At 36.3% G+C, this 18,102-nt stretch overlaps 1 protein-coding gene across 26 annotated transcripts in view; it reads left to right on the forward strand.

The window, feature by feature from the left end:
• Positions 1 to 18,102, forward strand: part of RBFOX1 (RNA binding fox-1 homolog 1) — an 853,949-nt gene that overhangs the window by 584,229 nt on the left and 251,618 nt on the right. The gene's annotated exons all lie outside the window — the stretch shown is intronic.

Here is an 18,102-nt window from a genome sequence, read left to right on the forward strand (position 1 = left end):
GGTTCAAAATTCTGTGCTTGTTGCTTCTTTTGATTGCTGGTTGGCATTTTAGTTATTCTGAATTCCTAGAGAGTCAGATAATTATAATTTTAATTCAGATATGATTTATTATTTTTATGTATTTGCTTAAGTACATCTTTAGAAACAATGTTATTTTATCGCAAAATTATTAAGGTAGAAAGATACTGCTGTGGTGACATTACCTACAAAGCTAACGTAACATGGTTCTCATTTTAAATAGGAAAGGATAAGTGGTTTATATTTTTTAAAAACATTAAGAAACTTTTACCATGACAGTCTACTTGGTTTTTCTATTTTTCCCATATCTGATAATTTCTAGCAAAGCTACAAAAATACCTATGTTCTATGCACTAAACTAATGTTTAGTGCATATATCACTATTTCAGTGAAACTGTAAATGTTTTCTCACTCTATAAAGTTGTCTATCCATCTTAAATACTGGTAACCTAAAAGCTTTATCTGGCAACTTATTAACCAGTGATTCTCCCCTGCCTATGGGTCCTGTGACTAGCAGTGTATAGAAGTTATGTGAACCTATTGAGTACTTTTTTCCTCTAAAAATTGTACTTCAGATATGTCTGCTCACTTGCACCTCAATTAAAATGAATTCAGACATCTGTATTACAACTGAACACTCTCTCAGTTGTTAAACTTTACTGTCAATTTAGGATCTATGAAATAATTTATTCTCTATTTTTGTGCATATCTGCTAAGGCCACATTTAAGTTTTGTAATTGGATATATGTTTTTCCTGAAAGATTATAAGAGGCATTATGTTCTTCCCAAGATAGGCAAGCCAGTCTTCCTGTCAATAAATATTTGTGTAGCCATGAGGACAGTTTTGTGTAGAGCTGTATTAGTCATTTGGGAAATTCTGTATTTCGGTAGTCATTTAAAATTGGTCATTATTTATTTGCTAAACTAACACTGCTTGGTCAGTTTGTTTAGTATAAAGGGATAAATTGTTTTCCACAGTGTACCTGCAAAAGTGCTCTACTACTTTGTCCAGCGTTAGAAACTTAAGTATTTGCTCTGCTGTCTTCCAGATTATGCATGTATATAATGTTTTAAGAGCTAAGCGAGGAACTGAATTTTTTTAAAATCAGTTTGTGCATACAGAATGCTTTACCTACAAACATTTAAAGCTAAACTGTTGAAAATGAAGTTGAAAACAAATAAAGTACTGAGGCCTAGTTCACATTATAGATTAACTCACAATAAGATATTCACTTGAAAAAGCCAACAGAAACTGAAGGATGCTTCTGAGTTAGTTAAGCTATTTGAAATGGTGTGAAATAATTTGGGTGTACTAAGATACTTCTAACTTTAGAAATCCAGAAAGAGTTTTCCAACGACATTAAGACCAAAATGACTCTATCAGTGGCAGCAACAAACAGAAGGAGGAAATATGGTTTTGATTTGGAAGGTTTTACTGCGTCATTATAAAGATAGGGACAATTAGGAAAAGTATAGATGCATTTGGGTTAGAATTTTACCTAGTGTCAATATTTAAAGATACAGGAAAAGGGAACTCAGATTTGTAGCACACCCTATCATTTGGTAATATTTTATGGTGTTAGAACAGCTGAATACATCTATTTTCTCTTCTCCTCCTTAATATGACATCAATGCAAGAAATAATTTCTGTCTGCAAGCTTACATCAAATGCTAGCGTGAAGTAATTTTTGCAGCAAAATTTTGACCACCTGTAAATTGAGATTTAGCGTATATTAATGGAGGCTTAGTTCTGTTAGCTGGTATTTCCCTATGAGATACGTTTGCCTGGACATAGGGTTATTTAGTTGGTATTTTCTGAGTAAAGTAACAAAGTCAACTGTTGTTTTGAAACATTACATAATATTCCATGTCATAGTGTACAGTGCTGCTGTCATTATTTTGAAATTGGTAATTTTTTTTTTCTGTTTAATGATGATAGATGTGCTTTGTTTTAAATAGTGAAGTGGTTTGTACAAAGGGTAATTCCTCTTAAATGGAGCAATTGCTCATAGTGGACATTCACGGATCGAAAACAATTGAACTGAAACTTCAATATCAACCTTTTCTGTCTTTAACAAGAAAGTAGTGCAGGATACAGCTCTTGTATCAATGATGAAAAGAATCCACCATGAAAACAAAACAAAACCAACAAACCCTCAGTTTCTACCCCGGCTATTCCATTAGTGCTTACATGGTAAATTAGTGTAATTTTATTTGGGCCTTAAGCATTATGACTATGGAGAAAAGCTGAATTCCCCACTCATTTACTTATGTCATGCTTCTGGATCTGATGATTCATAGGAGTCTGAAAGACTTTTTATCACATTCTTTCTTCATGGCTTAATTCAACGTTGATTTATTTGGTAGCATTTTCAATTGATGTAGTCAATAGTGTCAATAATGGAATGAGGATTAGAACAGATTATCTTTGTGCTAAAATTGTGTAAAGAATTAAAATGGATGAACAATTCCTGGATACAGTTTACCTTTTTTATAGAGCAGAAGCACATCAATTGCTGAATGACACTATTGCAGTTACAGCTCTAAGTACGTGTCTTTTGCATTTTTTACTTTAGTGAGTCTTCAAAGGATCAGGTATGTTAGTTGAATTCAATAACTGATGTTTTATGATGACACTGTCTAAACCTATCATGAGAACACTGCCTTTATTTACCTAGTCCATTTATCGTACTCACTCTGTGGCTCTCCTGTAAAATCAGTTAATCTGACTTTAGCTCATAAAAATTGTAAGCATCTGTTAGCTTACAAATTGGAGTCTTTGCACAATTTTGTTCCTCAGTCTGCTATTTCGTGGCAATTTTCATGTGAGAACATACAACGTCTGCTTATGACTGCATGAGTGAAAAGAAGTCCACGTTACTAATGCTCACTCACCATCTGTTTTTCTTACAGCTGGGCCTTGAATAATTGTCCAGTAGCTGATGGACTGAGGGTAGGCAATCTTTTCAGGGTTTTCTGATTCATTTAACCAGCTTCACTGCCCCAAGAGAAAAACAGTGCTTGTTTATTCGTATGTGTAGGATAAAAAGCTGTACTTTGTCAGATAAATTATAATACTCTGTTAAAACAAGAAAAGAAATTACCATGCTACAAACAATATCCTGGGGATGCATTTGCACCTAAGGGGGCAGTGTGGCACTCTTAGGGGATTTTAGTATGTGAATGAAACAGACCTCAAAAGGTGGGAGTGTAATTGTTGCATTGAGAAGCACTGCTAATGCAGAAGTAAGGAATGATGTCTTGATGTGCTCTTTATGTTAATTAGGGTAAATAAGATCATTTGGTATTCACCAATAAACTTCGAAGCTGGTATTTGAGACTCCACCTCTGATGCAAGGCAAATTTACATGTTTACTTTTGTCTCACAAGAGCTGTTTAATTGTTTTCCAGAGACTAATGAGAAAGTGGCTTAGAGATCAAGTGCCATAGCAGTACTCATTCTGAATAAGAGCTAGTTTGGGGCATTTAACTACAGCGTTGTCAAACAAGGTCAGTCTCTTTCACAATAGCGAGAGGAGGTGCTTTAGTTAAGTACTCCCCTCTTTAAATACTAGAAGGAAAAAAACCCACAGCCCAAACAAAAAAAAACAACCCCAAACAACACACGAACACCAAAAACCCCCCAACCAACCAGAGTCGGTTAAGAAGATTACTTGCTGCTTTGCCGTGTAAAACCAAGAGCAGTTGCAAAGGAGCTTCCATGTGGCAGAAGCAGGTGAATATTTTTGGCTTAGAATTGGTTTTATAACTGGGCTCTTTGAACATTTTAAAACACTTCAGCTGAAAAGTGATGGCTGGATTTTCTGTTGTGAGCTATTTGTAAATTGTCAGTATTCATTGATATTTGCTAAATATGTATATGGATGGTTATTTTCTGAAAAAGTATGTAGTGTGTATTTTATGCCAAGGAAGGTGTGTGTTGGTTATTTAAGCAGGGATTTTTCTCAGGACAACTAGTAGATGTTTCATTCAGTTTGTGTAGATTTTATGACCAGTAGCCATGTAATACTAGACTATGAAGTTTTTTGGTTTTTTAAATGTGTGTATTTTTGAACTGGTAAATGTATGCTATCATTGTGTTAATATTAAAATATTTTTGAAATATTTAATAGGTAGTATAAATGAAAGTGATGAAAATTGTGACATGAAATTGATCACCTTGCTTTATAGAGTTAGAATAATGTTAGTGGAAAGGAGAAGTCAACACCCTCTAAGAGTCCTTCAAGCTTTCCTGCCTTTTAAAGGTGTATGTGCGATTGATTTATCAGTTCTAAAGTGTGATGTGTAGTACAAGAGCTCTCCTGAGGAACTGCTGTCATTTCTTTGCTAGCCTTGCTCATTTACCTCTGAGTTGCCTAGTGCAGCGCCATTGACTTCTTTTACATTTTGCTTCCCCTCCTACTCTGTCAGTGCAGCAGCCCAGTGAATTTAATTAGAGAAAATAGCATATCTAATGTCTATAGTATCCTGACTGGTTGTAGTTGGGCCTTTGGTCTTTTGCACTATAGCAGACTCCAGCTGTGGCGAGATCTCACTGTGTTTTGATCCTGCTCTTTTTCATTGTGTTGAACACATGCAGAATCAAAATTAGATACTGTAGTAAGAACTGAAGCATTCAGTGAATTATTTTTTTGTTCACAGTGAGTCACTGATTTTTATTTTTTCCCCTGGATATGGAAAGAAAGTGTGTTGTGCTTTAGAACTGAGATACTTAAGATGTTCAGATGCTCATGAATAAGAATGCAAGTACTTTCATCTTCGAGCATTTTTTAAATTTACCTTTTGATCCTTTAAATCAAAACACACCAAAAATTGTTGATCTTCCTATCTGTAACATTTTGAATATGCCTTTTTTTGTAACTCTGCATAGATTTAGTAGTATCATCTCATGTATTTGTGAGGTGTGTGTATATTTATAGTTATGATATGCCTTGCCCCAATTCCTCACTGACTTGCACTAACATTTATTATTATTATTGTGTAGCTTCAAAGGCTGCTTCTTTGGTTTTGCTTCTCATAGCCTCTTTTTTTGCAGGTATCTTCATTGTCTCTACTGTGGCCAGTAAGGCTTCTATAAATTAAATAGTTAATTACAGGTATTGATTATGGGCATGAAACTTTCTTCACAAAGAAGGAGTGATAAGAAGTTTTAAAATATAAGCTTATGTTTTCATAATGGAACTTTCATAAGACAGTATGAATTTAAAGTATTTGTTTGAAATAAGTTTCAGTAAGTATTACAGAAGGAGACAAAAAACCTGTGAAAAGTTCTCCTGGAGAATAAGATGTTGTCAAAACAGAGCTAGTGTGAAAATTTGGGGGTGAAAAGGAGTCAGACAGCCCATATATTCAATGAGTGTCCCCTCCTTTCTGAAGCTTTTTTTCCTTGTCATGTATTAGTCCTGTCTCTGGGATGTTACATGGCTTCATAGCTCAATTAATGTTCTATGGCAGGAGGAGGAAAAAAATGTCTCTCTCTTGTCAGAAGCAAAGTTATTTACTTTCAAAAGCTGACAGAATAGCACTGCAGGGGCTTCATTTATTTCCGTTCAGAATGTCATTATTGTGTAATGCACAGGGACTTCTGCATGCATTGCAGGCTTATTCTTGTAGTCTTTAGTCTGCTGGATGGCTACATAAGTGTAAAATGGCACACTGGAATGTTTCCCTATTCTGACTTTAGTTCGTTCTACTTTTGCATTCCAAGTGTCTTAAATATTTACTGTTTAGATGGCGATAAACTTGTTTGTCAGTGGTGCTGATGCTTGATACGTGTGGAATCACGCTCTGGCCTAGCTGAAAGACTGATTGTATCCTTAGTTACTTTTATAGTATGTGTCATTTCTCCTGATGGGCAGCATATGGTTTGAGACCGCTTTTTCAGCGTTACTCTCTCTCTGTCATACTTTTTAGGTTTTTCTGAGTCTGTCCCCAAAAGGAATATTTTAGTACCGAATGTTTTATAAAGACTACTTGCTATTTCATTTCAAAGTTTGAAAAAACATTCAACTTTGTTGTTGTTCTATTACATGTACTTCAGAGGCAAGATAAGTAGCTTTGATGTTCCCTATCCACATTCAGTGTGTCGCTGCAAAAATACAGGAGTGTTCAGAAATTGCAATTCCAAGAGTTTTGGCTTATTTTTCCTTTCTGGTTGCTACCATCTTTTCCAGCTCCACTTAGAATACCACACTTAGCACATTCAGATGAAATTACCTGTTGCTCTGCGGAAAGATTTTTTGGTACACACCTAAAGTAAAAACACTGATACAGCTAACTTCAGGAGTTCCTTGTCCACAGACATTGCCTTTCTTTCTGCCTGCTGTTAAAAAAAACTAATAAAATAAATGCTCCAATGGAGAGTTACTTCATTTGGAGAGGAGTCATCTTTTCAGTGATAGTTGATTTTTTTTTTTTTTTTTTTGTTAAAACTAACCCCACTTTCATTAGGTTTTTTCAGTTTAAAGTGGTAAACTTAACATTTTAAAAGTTCAACATGTATTCATTAGTAGTAGACTTTATTTGAACACAGCTTGTCTTTAAATGAAAGGAAAAAGATTATAGTTCTAAATGGGCTTGCTTGCTTCTTTCCTCCTTTTCTCTTCCTTTATTTGCAGACATAAAATCCAATAAATTTCTATTGCAGTTGCTGGGCTTGGGGGAGAAAAAGGAAAGGAAAAGTACAAAGCTATTGGGAAGCGTCAAACACGGAGAATGATGAAGTACATTTCATAGCAACCAATTCCAACCCCAAAATCCCTGTTGTGCAGGAAGGCTTTCCAGCTCACACAGGAAATTCAGCCATTGCACAGCACAGTATTAATGATTTATACACACCGCACCACTGCTTTTGTTCACTAGCAGAGCCAGGTTGTGTTAATAAAGGAATTTCAGGGAAAAGGGTCCCGGCATGCTGAGTTGTTTTGCTCAATGCGGTGGATGCTGCCTTCATAAATCAAAGGAATTTAGTGCTTTACAACCTTTCAGAGCTGCTGAGGGTGGGTTTTTTTTTCTTTTTTTAATCTGATTCACCTAGGAATATTTTCATTTCTTTTCTATAATAAATGAATGAAGTACTGGATGAGATCTATCTCAGCTGTTCTAGGGTTGATTGGTTTGCTTCACAGTGGCGTTCTACTTCCATTTGTTTTCCATTTGGTGTTTATGCTTTATGGTATTGTCAATGGAAAGAGGCTAGCATGGTTTTATTAACATAAAGATATGCAGATCACGTTATATTCTGTCTTGTTTCTTAGAAATAACTAAATAAAATGTAAAGGCAAAATATGTTTGCGGTAAGCAAAACAATTTTGTATTCTTTATCTAAAATAAAAAATCTAATAACACTATTAAAGTATTTATAATTTTAAAATCAAGATAATTTTTTATTAGCAAAAATACACTTCCATATTCTTTCGCAGTAAATGTGAGTGTTAATTTTCAAAGTTGTTTTTTTAATCTGGAATCTTTGTTTCCTAATAGCAACTGCAGGATTGGGTACTTAATTTTGTATTAATTCACATAATGATTCTTTTCAAATAGTGGATGGATATTGATATTACTAAAGAAAATACGTATCTACGTTTGATTATAGAAATTAAGATGAAGGATGGTTTAAAAAAGCTCTCAAAATTCTGATGTGAAATAGAGTATTAAACAATGTTATGGGACACTCTCCTAGAAAATAAACGCTTGGTTTGATACTTACGGAATCTGATCTGTATTTTCTATTACTGTTTTACAAAAGGGGGAGGGGTAGAAAATAATTACAGAGAACATGTTTTGCAGTTAAAGGGAATCTAGCTTTCCAGGGGAATCTTAAGACTTTGTGTTACACAGCAGGCGCAGTGGTTTTAGTTTGTTTGGATCATTCAAAGTCATTGATTCATGTAGCTTTTGCTTAGAGAAAATGTGACTGCCTTGTCCTGGCTTGGTACAATAGGAAATATGGTTCCCTCCTAGCTTTATGAAAGTCAACAATGTGGGAATCAGTATTGCAGAAGTCAAAGATACTTACTACTGAGAGGAATTTTTTGTTTGTTGTTTGTTCTGTAGTCTGAAGGTGGATAAATACCCTCTTTTCCTTTTTCATCACTGGTTTAAATATCACAGATTAATATAAGACAGGTGCCCAGTAAATGAGGTTTATGTTTATAGAGTACCATTTTTGTATTTGTTTGTCCTCTATTATTTGGGTGCATGAGTGTTTCATTGTATTTAATTATGTCTGTGAGGCACAAGACAACAGTAACATCTGCTCTATTGTTTCCTTGGTTTACAGATAGCTTTGATGGGTTATTAAACAATCTATTTTTTCAAACAGAAACCAGGAAAACAAGCTGCACCCATAATATGTAATTTTGTAAAGGTACATTATGTAATTAGCTGTCTAGTATTTGCACAATAATCCTTTATTTTGGTTGAATAAATGCTACTCCATTAAAAATATGTGATGATCTCAGGCAGTTTTTATTTAATAGTGAATTTCTAGTTTATAATATATGGGTTAAGTTGATTTCAGCACTACTGAATTGATTTCACCATACATTTTATATTTAAATAAAGTTCTTGAATTGTGAATGCTAATACAAAAATTAGAAATATGTATTAACTTTCATTTATTACTGAAACAGCTACTGATGAACTCTTACTGATTACAGAAAAAATATTAATTAACTAGAATTATTTTTGAGTAAATGTTTTCTCTGTTGCCAGAGGATCAGCTGGGGAAAGCAATGCTCAAATTGCTTTTACTCTCACAGATCTTAGTCAGGGCCCAACAACTCTCGGTATTCCCTTGCGAAGAGAAGTTGTACTGTACGAGCAGGGAGACAACACTGTAGAACTTGACTCTTCTACATATGGGTTTCCTCTTGGAAGAGTGCTTGTTTCAACCCCTCGTGGCAGGGGGTTTGGAACTAGATGATCTTTAAGGTCCCTTCCAACCCAAACCATTCTATGATTCTGTGATTATCTGTTCTGATTTTGTTTTGTTTGGTTTTAATGTATCTGTCAACTGTTTTGAGTTTCTTTATGTAACACTGACGTCCACTATATTCTCTCTGATTGGGTTAAGGTAAATGACTGAAAAATTCCGAATACACAGCATGTGACTGTTTTTGCCTCAAAAATAGAATGTAGAAGAACTCCCAAACGCTAATGATGAACAAATCCTAAAATTAGGCTTTCTGTAGCTTTTATCGTAGCAGAAAGTCACCTATTAAAAATGTTTAAGGAAGAACATGAGTTTGTAGTATTTTCATGGCTATTGAGCTGCCACTGTATACTGTTATAGAGCTACAGCTATCTGTAGCTGTTTCTTATATGTGTACATGTGAGGCATTTGAAGTGCTGTTAATGGAATGTGGTTGTTCTATGTACACAGGTTTTCCATTGAAATACAGTTGTTCAATATCATTTTAATGTGAACTAAACTACCCCTTGTATATACATAAAGAACTGCATTCAAAGGAAAAAAAAAGTATAGTAAGAATAGTTACTCAGAAAAGTATGCATCATTAACTCATGTAGGACTGATGTTCCAGGTGCTTATTTAAATGTTATTTTTCAAAGTGGCATTCAGTTTTTAGCGTAGAATGAAAATGCCTCACTTTTTTATGCAAGGGCTTGTTAGAAATACTTTGTTATCTCCCTCTCACCTATCCATGTGCATCAGCAGCAAAAGATGTGAACATAAAACAGGGATTTCAAATCTGCTCCTTCAAGTGTCAGTAAATGGTCTTCAATAGATTTGGAGGATTACGCTTGCAGTTTTGACTCTTCACAAACACGTGACAAATGGAAACCCAAACAGGAACTTCTAAATACAGTTTTCTAAAAAAACCACAGGAATGCCAGGGTGATGCTGTTTGTAGGGAACTTTGTTTTAAAGGTATTTCCAGAAACCCACTGTGGGGTTGGGGGGGAAGGTTCTGTGGTTTTGTTTGGTTTTTTTCCTATAATTTTTATTGCTAAATGGTTTGACAGGGTGTGTGTCATAGTAACTGTTCGTTATAAACAAACATATGTGTTCATATACAACCAAACAAACCATGCAGGTGTCTTCAAATGCATGTGTGGGAATGGAGCGTTGATGGGCTTTTTTTTCGTATGCAATGCAGAAAAGGATTTTAATGGGAGAGAAAACCAGGATCAAAATATCTCCTGGGGTAGATCAACACAGTTTATTGACTTCCACTAAGGATGTTGTCCTTGGCTTTGCTCTAAAATTAATGCATTGTACAGTTTATGTGCATCTTCTCTGATCATCCTATTCGTGTATATTTTGCTTGATAATAATTTTAAGTACTTAGTTACACTAAAATCATAAAAGTGGTGTGTGCTCCCTTCCAGCAGAAAATGAACTTTGAAACTGCTTTATGGAAACTCTAAGGGAAAGTGTTATTTTCACAGATTTATGAAGGAAGCTGAGTTACAGCAGGCGGCCTCTGATCTGTGATCGTGGTGGCCACTGGTTATTTGCATAGCTTCTCGAGGAATAAGTGCTATGGAGCACAAAACTGTTCAGTGTTTTGTTTGCGTGATCTTAGCAGCTAATCAGAGCTGAACAGTAGAGGATAAGAATTCAGGAAATGTAACTCTTACTAGTACCATAAATGGCCAAATAGATCAGTAGAGAACAACAAAGGTTGTTAACTTCCATTGCTTATACAGTAGTACTAGATTACACAAGCATCTAAGGAAGCAGGCTGTGAAGGAGACCTATCATTAAGAAAAAAAATTGAGAGAATGATAAAAACCATTGAAAATAACTTCTGTAAGAATCCACTAGTCCCAATTGACTCATTAATTATCTTGAAATCTGACAGCTCCGTAGAAGCAGCTATGTAGCACTTTTCTGTCATTGCAATACCAGAGAGATGTTTCAATAATAGCATTTATAATCCAGATGTGCAAAAGTTATGTCTGTGGGAACAACAGGATATGAACTTTCAGTGCAGTTCGTTTTTGTTGAGCAACACAAATCAAAACTTGTAGGGGAATATTACATTTCTTATTTTCATTTGTTCCTGGTGTTCAGTTACACACATTTTGGTGTTTTGCTTTTTTACTAAACGGTATCATGGTTGCATTTCTTGTGGTTCGGGATAGATCACTATCGAAAAATCTTGAGAAAAGGTAAGATGCTCTCAGTCAAAGAGCTTGAGTTAAATTTTTGTTATCTGATCCTCCTATGTTGCACTGCAGGAGAACTGGGCACACCTCAGGTCTTAGAAGGAGACTACTTATTCTTTCTCTTATTTCTTGCAGCAATATAATCTTACTGATATCCAACTAATAACCTTAATATCAGCTAAAGTCAGCTAAAGTAGATTTCAATAAAAATAGAAATAATCCTCTTCTGTTGCCCTTCTCTGCAAAAATTTACACTTCGCTGGTGTGCTCCAAGGGCACTGACAAAGCTTGATTAAAACCTAAATGAAGGTGAGATTAAAAAGGCTGTCCTTTCTGTATTCCCTTCTAATATCAAATGGAATTAACCAAAAGTAAGAAGGTTGGTAAGTAGATGACAGGAAAGGCTCTTACCACCTGGCATTGAGTGTTACGGTTTTCTGTTCTTTGGTGCTTGTTCTATCCTTTTCTATTATTCTGATCAGTAGCACGATCCCCATAGGTTTGCGTTGTCCTGAGGAAGTTGTTGTGAGAGAGAACATTAGAAATCAAATATTCACGTTAATTCAGTATCCATTGTGGTTGCTGAAGAAAATCACCTGTTTGGTAGAATAGTTATTTGGGACTGGAATGTATAATGAGTAAGTAGAATATTGCCTAAGAGGTCTTGGGGGAGGGGAGGAAAGAAAACACATGATGTGATTCTTTAAGGTGTAATCTATTTACTGTATTACCAGGAAGTTTTGTTGAAGCTTAATACAAGGAACTTTATTCTTTCAAAGTAGTTTTCCTGTGTACTAGCTGTTCACACGAAGGTGCCTGCAGAGAGTACCAGAGCATTTCCACTCACATTGACCTGGCCTCAGTCACAGACCTTCAGACTATGGGCAGGAGAGGTCTGACCCATCTCAGGAAAAGCCAGGTGCTCCTATACTATGTAATCTGTTGGCTGGATAGGCTATGCACAGCAGCTACCTGTGAGCATCAGACTGAGTTTAGGAGTGGTGGCTGAATTGCTGAACATGGGATTGAGTGTGTCTCTGAAGAGCTGCATTAGGAGATATCTATGAGACTGAAATGAATTCAGACATAAAGTAGCAATGAAGTTGAAAAAGCTCTCTTAACTTTGTGTTATTCAGATTTGGAGGCAAACGTCATATCAACTGTGCCTTCTAATGCTTTTGGCCGAATCCTGCCTGTGCCAGATGCTCCTAGCTTGTAGTTCTAGGCTAAACTTCAGTACATAAAACTATTGCCGATGTCTTGAATAGAGCTGAATTATAGCTTGCATTACATCTAATGCCTTCAAGTCTTGATATTTTATCTCTGGAGAATATGAAAGTTGTCAGTTCTGAACAGAAATCCCCTCTGATTCCTTTAAAGACCTGTAGGGTCTTTATTATTTTGGGGTTTGAATAGGTTATTTCTCCAAGGCACCCTGCTCACTTAGGATATCTACCCTATGCTGATTTCTGCAATCAAACCATTGCACTTGGCATAGTAGGGTGCTAGAATGATGTACTTTTACAGGCAGGAGGCATGATTTAATACCATCTCATGATTCACCATGCAGTCCTATTAATATGAAGTTTACTCAAGGGAATGAGTAGCTGTTAGTTGTCAGCAAATCCCGTGTGTATTAAGAGGGTGAAGTTGTATTGAAAGATCCTCACAGTGATACTCTGCTGTTCCCAGGGGAAGCAAATGAAAACTGTACTTCGATGAATAATGAATGTACTAATTGAGGTCGAGAAGAAGTCATAGCTTCCTGTGATACAGTAGTCAGAGTAGTCTGACTACAGCAATAAAGAGAAGTCCGTTTGACCAGATTTGGCAATGAAAATATGTGGCTGTCTATCATCTCCACACAACCAAAGCCCAATAGATGACAGAGACAGGTGACTTGTCTGTTCTAGAATACACTGTTGTAGTCCTGAGATCCTGTTTTATGCATGTTGGTGTCAACAAGAAGATGGCCGTGAACTGATACTGAGTGAGGCTGGTTGTGTGCTCAGGTATTGGCAAAAGTCCTGTGTGGAATGGATGATAATCTATCATGGCATTGCTTGGGTATATCAATAGGATTCATTAAGAGGGGATATTGATTAGAAGTCAGTCTGTTCCTGATTTGCAAGGAAAAATATATTTTGTTGCTGCTGGTCTGTATTTGCAAATGAATGTACCCCAAGGGGAGGATTACAGCTTGCTCCTACCTATTGGCAAAATACATGCAAAAATAGGTATTTCTTGGGCATCTTATATCCAGCATACGAAAGAGAAGAATAAATGAATGAGATTAAGATATGTGAAAGTACGATAGTAATACATATTTTGTGAAATACATTTTAAAATAAAGATCTATGTGATACTCCTTATCATTTATGCCACTGGAAGATGTGTGTCATTTTCAGCAGTTTGGCAATGTAACTTGCATGATGTCAAACAAGCATGAGATATTGAAAGTGTCTGTTCTACGTTTCATACAAGATTTTCAAAACTGCTTAACTTCACATAGATTGGAGGCTTATCTCAACTTTTTTTTTTTTTTAAGAAATGGCAGATAAACTCAAGAGCAGAGTAGTGAAAGATGTCTGAAGTAGCCTGGAGATGGGAAAGAGTTTGTTCTTAAAGAAGCTAACAGTGAAAATACGACTGATTTGGTACGCTATCCAGCCGATAGGAATTATGTAATAAAAGCCAATATGGAGCTCTGTAAGAAAAGGAGTAAAAATACAGTGCACATTAAGACATAAGAAACATAGTGAAGACCTTTGCAACGCATCTTCGGTGTTGTGAATAAGTAGTAATGTATGCATGTCAAAATCAACTCTTGGTAGTTAAAGCAATAGTAGTTTCCTCCAGTTCTGCAGCTAACTTTTCTGAGTGATCCAGGATAATAGGAGACAAGCAGAGAAACCCCCTTCACAAATAGAATTGTACAGGGCCACAGAGCTGTTCATAGAAGGAGCTGCCTTACATATGGCTTGCATCACCTTGTGTGCTGCACCACTTTTTGTGGCTTTAGAAGATGATTTTCTGTGTGACATCTTGCATAGGCTAATGTTATCCTTCTTCCTACTTCAGTGCCCAGCACATGAAATAACTGAAGTTCCCAGATTGATCCTGCAGCAGTTTTGACATGAATGCTGGCACAAAAAGACAAATCTGGTTGTGATTCAGAATCTTTCTAATTCATATGAAAACACAGATAAGTCAAAAGGCACCTATAGCTATTTGTTTGTTTTTCAGAGAGTAGTGGTTCACAGATTTTTCTCTGGTTTTGTGCCGTGATATGTGTGGACGATGACGGGTCCTTACACTTCAGTGGTAGTCAAAGCAAAGTCCAGCCACAGAGGCATCCCTTAACTCCTTTTTTTTAACCTGCTTCCTCTGTCTTGCATACATTTATTGCCTCTATAAGTGAATGTGTTTTGTGACTCACTGAAGGGTAAATCACCCTATCTGCTATGAGGAGACAAATAGGTACCTCTAGCAATCCAGTCTAAGCAGGAACTGAAGGTTTCTAAGGATATAGAAGAGGGCAAGCCATTTATGTAAAAATCTCTGCCTTCACATGCTCCTGAAAACGTGAAGCTACGTAGGTGTATACCTTTTGAGTGTGTGTGTTCTTTCATATTACTGTCATAGGTGATGATCTTTCTTGTACCAGACACAGTTCTCTTCAAAAAGGAATTTACAGTCTAAGATGGATACAAATGTATAGCTGACTTGCAGAGGAACAGAGATGTTGGTCGTCTGCTACTCAGCAGTTAGTTCATCCCCCAGTCAACGTTTTTGTGTGGCATTCTGGCAAGAGGAGGTTTTATGGGCTGAAAGAGAACATTCACAGATGTTTATAGAAAGTTCTTACCTTGTTTCAGGAAATTATAGGAGAAAGCATCGATGCCATTTTGAGTGTGGTTAGGAGGTGAAGGAGCGTAATATTCAAGGCTATATGAAGAAGATACTAATCTTTCAGTTGTTCACAGTAGTAGCTAGGGTAGGAATAGGCTGAAGTGAGCGCTTGAAGGTGATGACAAGTACTGTATAGTTGCTGAGGTGGTAAAAGGATGTGTTGTGGGGCAATGCAAGGAGGGGAAGGAGAAGTGGTCTTTGTGGGAGCATTCCAAAAGAAACGCAAACGTGCCATTCTTTAGCCGATGAGATACTAGAGCAGCAGGTGAATCAGTGCACAGTACTGACAATGAAAAAGAAAGTTTGGAGTTAGCCAAACCACGGAAAAAGAATTGGCCAAGTATTCAGAGACCAACATTTGCTGAAATATTGCACTTCAAATAAAGTAAGAGCAATTGGCCTATAATGTGAAAGCCTTGATTTTTCTAGGGCTACAAATTGTTTCCCAAATATGCTTCCTAAGTTTCTGCATGAGGTGATTCTGTCTGAAGCTGTCATAGTCAGCAGGAGTGTAATTATTTATTTATCTTTGAAATCTCTAAATTTGCCACCATTGTATATTTAAAAAAAAAAAAAAAAGGCTAGAAAGTTGAACTTCAGTGGAACTGAAGCATTGTTGGTTTCTGATTGAAAGAATCAGCCAGGTTCGTCTTGTACTGCAGCTAGTTTTTAATTTGATCCTAAGAGCTAACGTTACTTTCAAATAGAAACTTAAAGTTCGGAAGAAAAATGTTAATACCAAATGGGCTTTATCCCACAAGTGTTTCACATAGTTGAAAAAGATGAGCTCTCCCAGTTGTAAACAGTTTCTATATCCTTGCCCTATACACTAGTGTAAACTGAGAAGGTTAATAAACTCGACAAACTCTGACAACATCTGCCATACTTGTATCGGTATGGGATCAGCAGATATCTTTGATTTGTGTATGTGATAATTTCTACTTTAAAAGTCACTAAAATATCCATGTTTTATTTTGGTTCTGCTGTTAAGTATAATAGGAGTTGGCTGGGGAATTGATGCTTGGCATGGACAGCTCCTACACATACTTCAAGCTTTGCTTGGAAGATTGGAATAGAGTCGGCAGCTGAGGACAGGGGTCGAGTCTGGATGGTGCTTCTGGTGCCCTTGAGGAGCCTTTCGTCTCAAATGGTTTTTGCAGAAAGGTGGAAATGGTCTTTGGAAGACAAGTGTAGTAGTTGTAAAAGTGTCAGCAGCTATGGTTGGGAGGATGGGGGAAGGCATGTAGGACAGCTTTTTCTGTCTACCAATATTTAATTTAATGCCTGGGTCTACTTACCTCAGGCAATGCTAATCAATGGCAGCTCACCTTCTCTTTTGGAGCGTGCACGGTGCTGATCTGGTAATACTTTTTTAGGGACAATAATCTAAAGTTGCTGTGGGTGATGGAAACTACCAGGAGACTTGGGAACTACTGTATCCTGTCAGTTCTGGGTTTTCCTTTACCAGAAAACCACTGAGAAATCTTAAAGAGAAAATGGAGAGCATTTGGAGAACAGGAAAGGTGGCCAGAAAATGGGAGGCTTGAATAAAAGCTTAAAGGAATCAAATATGACATAGTATAAGCTATGAAGAGAGTGGCAAAGTGGTACCTGAATTATTTACGATCTCTGAGATCGGAAAGTGAGGCCAATATTGGAAGGAAGTAGAAATTATTTGAAGTTCGTTGGTGTTGTACAGCATTTGAAAGAACCATTGTTTGTGGTATTTTGAACTAGATATAGGCATTAAGAAGAATTAATTATTTGGCAGAAAGGTGGTCTACATAGATTACTGCTGTCAGGATCTGATTAGAGCATACATCATTGATTGGCTGATGACTGCATTGCAGGGGTCTGCCTTTTCCAGGCAATGTGGCTCCAGGGAAGTTGCTAAAGTCTTTGTTACCCTGAACCCTAGCAAAACTAGGCATTTGCTTTTGCCTGGAGGAGTATTTTGGTCATTATCTAATATGCCATTTAGGTATTATATGCAGGTGGCATCAAAACCTTGGCCCTTCTTGTATAATTTTAATTTTTCTTGTTCTGCCTGAATGCGTAGCCCAGTTTTCAGGCATACTGCTGCCTTTATTTCTTTCTGTGTGCATCCGTACCGTACAGAGGGCTCTATTTCTTTCCCATTTCAAATGACTTGTTAGCAAGTCCATGGTGAAATCACTATTTAGAGCACTCCTGTCAGTAGCTTCAGTTCTTTGCTAAAACATAAGATTATGGCATTGGACTGCTGAGCCTGAAACACTTATGTATTTTGTGACCTTCTACTGCTACCTTAGCTTGCTTAACCTATGCTGTTCACCTTTAAAACCAGCTTCTTTCTAGGAGGCAAGTTCATAACTGGACTACTGTGTCAGATTTTGGAAGTTTCATTGTTCAGTCAATTTCTGTGTAGAAAAATTATATCTCTTACATTAATCAATTCAAATAATGCATTGCATTATTGGTGCAAAAATAGTCTTTAATTAACAAGTTTAAAAAAGGTGTGTATTGTATGAGCTATTTAGCTATCATTCAGGTAGTATCACTTGGGAGTTTTCAGTCCAATGTGACTAAATTTTTATATTGCTGCTGATTTTTAAAACTGCAGATTCATTTTCATAAATAATACCTACCTTCTAGCAAAATTCTGCAGAAATGAAACAAATAAGATTGTATATTTTATTTGTGTATATATATTTTATATATAAAACTAGTGTTCATCTATTTTCTTGTTCTTTTCTCCTGTCTTTAGTTTTGAAAATCAGTTTTCGGTTTCAGAAAATCCTTGAAAATTTTTAATGAAAAAGAAAAAAAAACAATGGTTTGGGTACAGATAGCTGAAAGAAACATGCCCTCCATTAGCATACTGAAAATGGCTTAGCATGTCATTTTTTTCTAACAGGATTATAATTTTCTGGAATGTAATGGAAGTAAAAGCTGTATAGTTGTTTAAAATAGATGATCTCCTCTTTTCCACCCACACACATACTTAATTTTTTGCAAGGAGTAAGAGTCCTGGAG

Source organism: Nyctibius grandis, chromosome 30 (genome assembly GCF_013368605.1).
Source record: "Nyctibius grandis isolate bNycGra1 chromosome 30, bNycGra1.pri, whole genome shotgun sequence".
In the NCBI taxonomy this organism is placed as follows: Eukaryota; Metazoa; Chordata; class Aves; order Nyctibiiformes; family Nyctibiidae; genus Nyctibius; species Nyctibius grandis.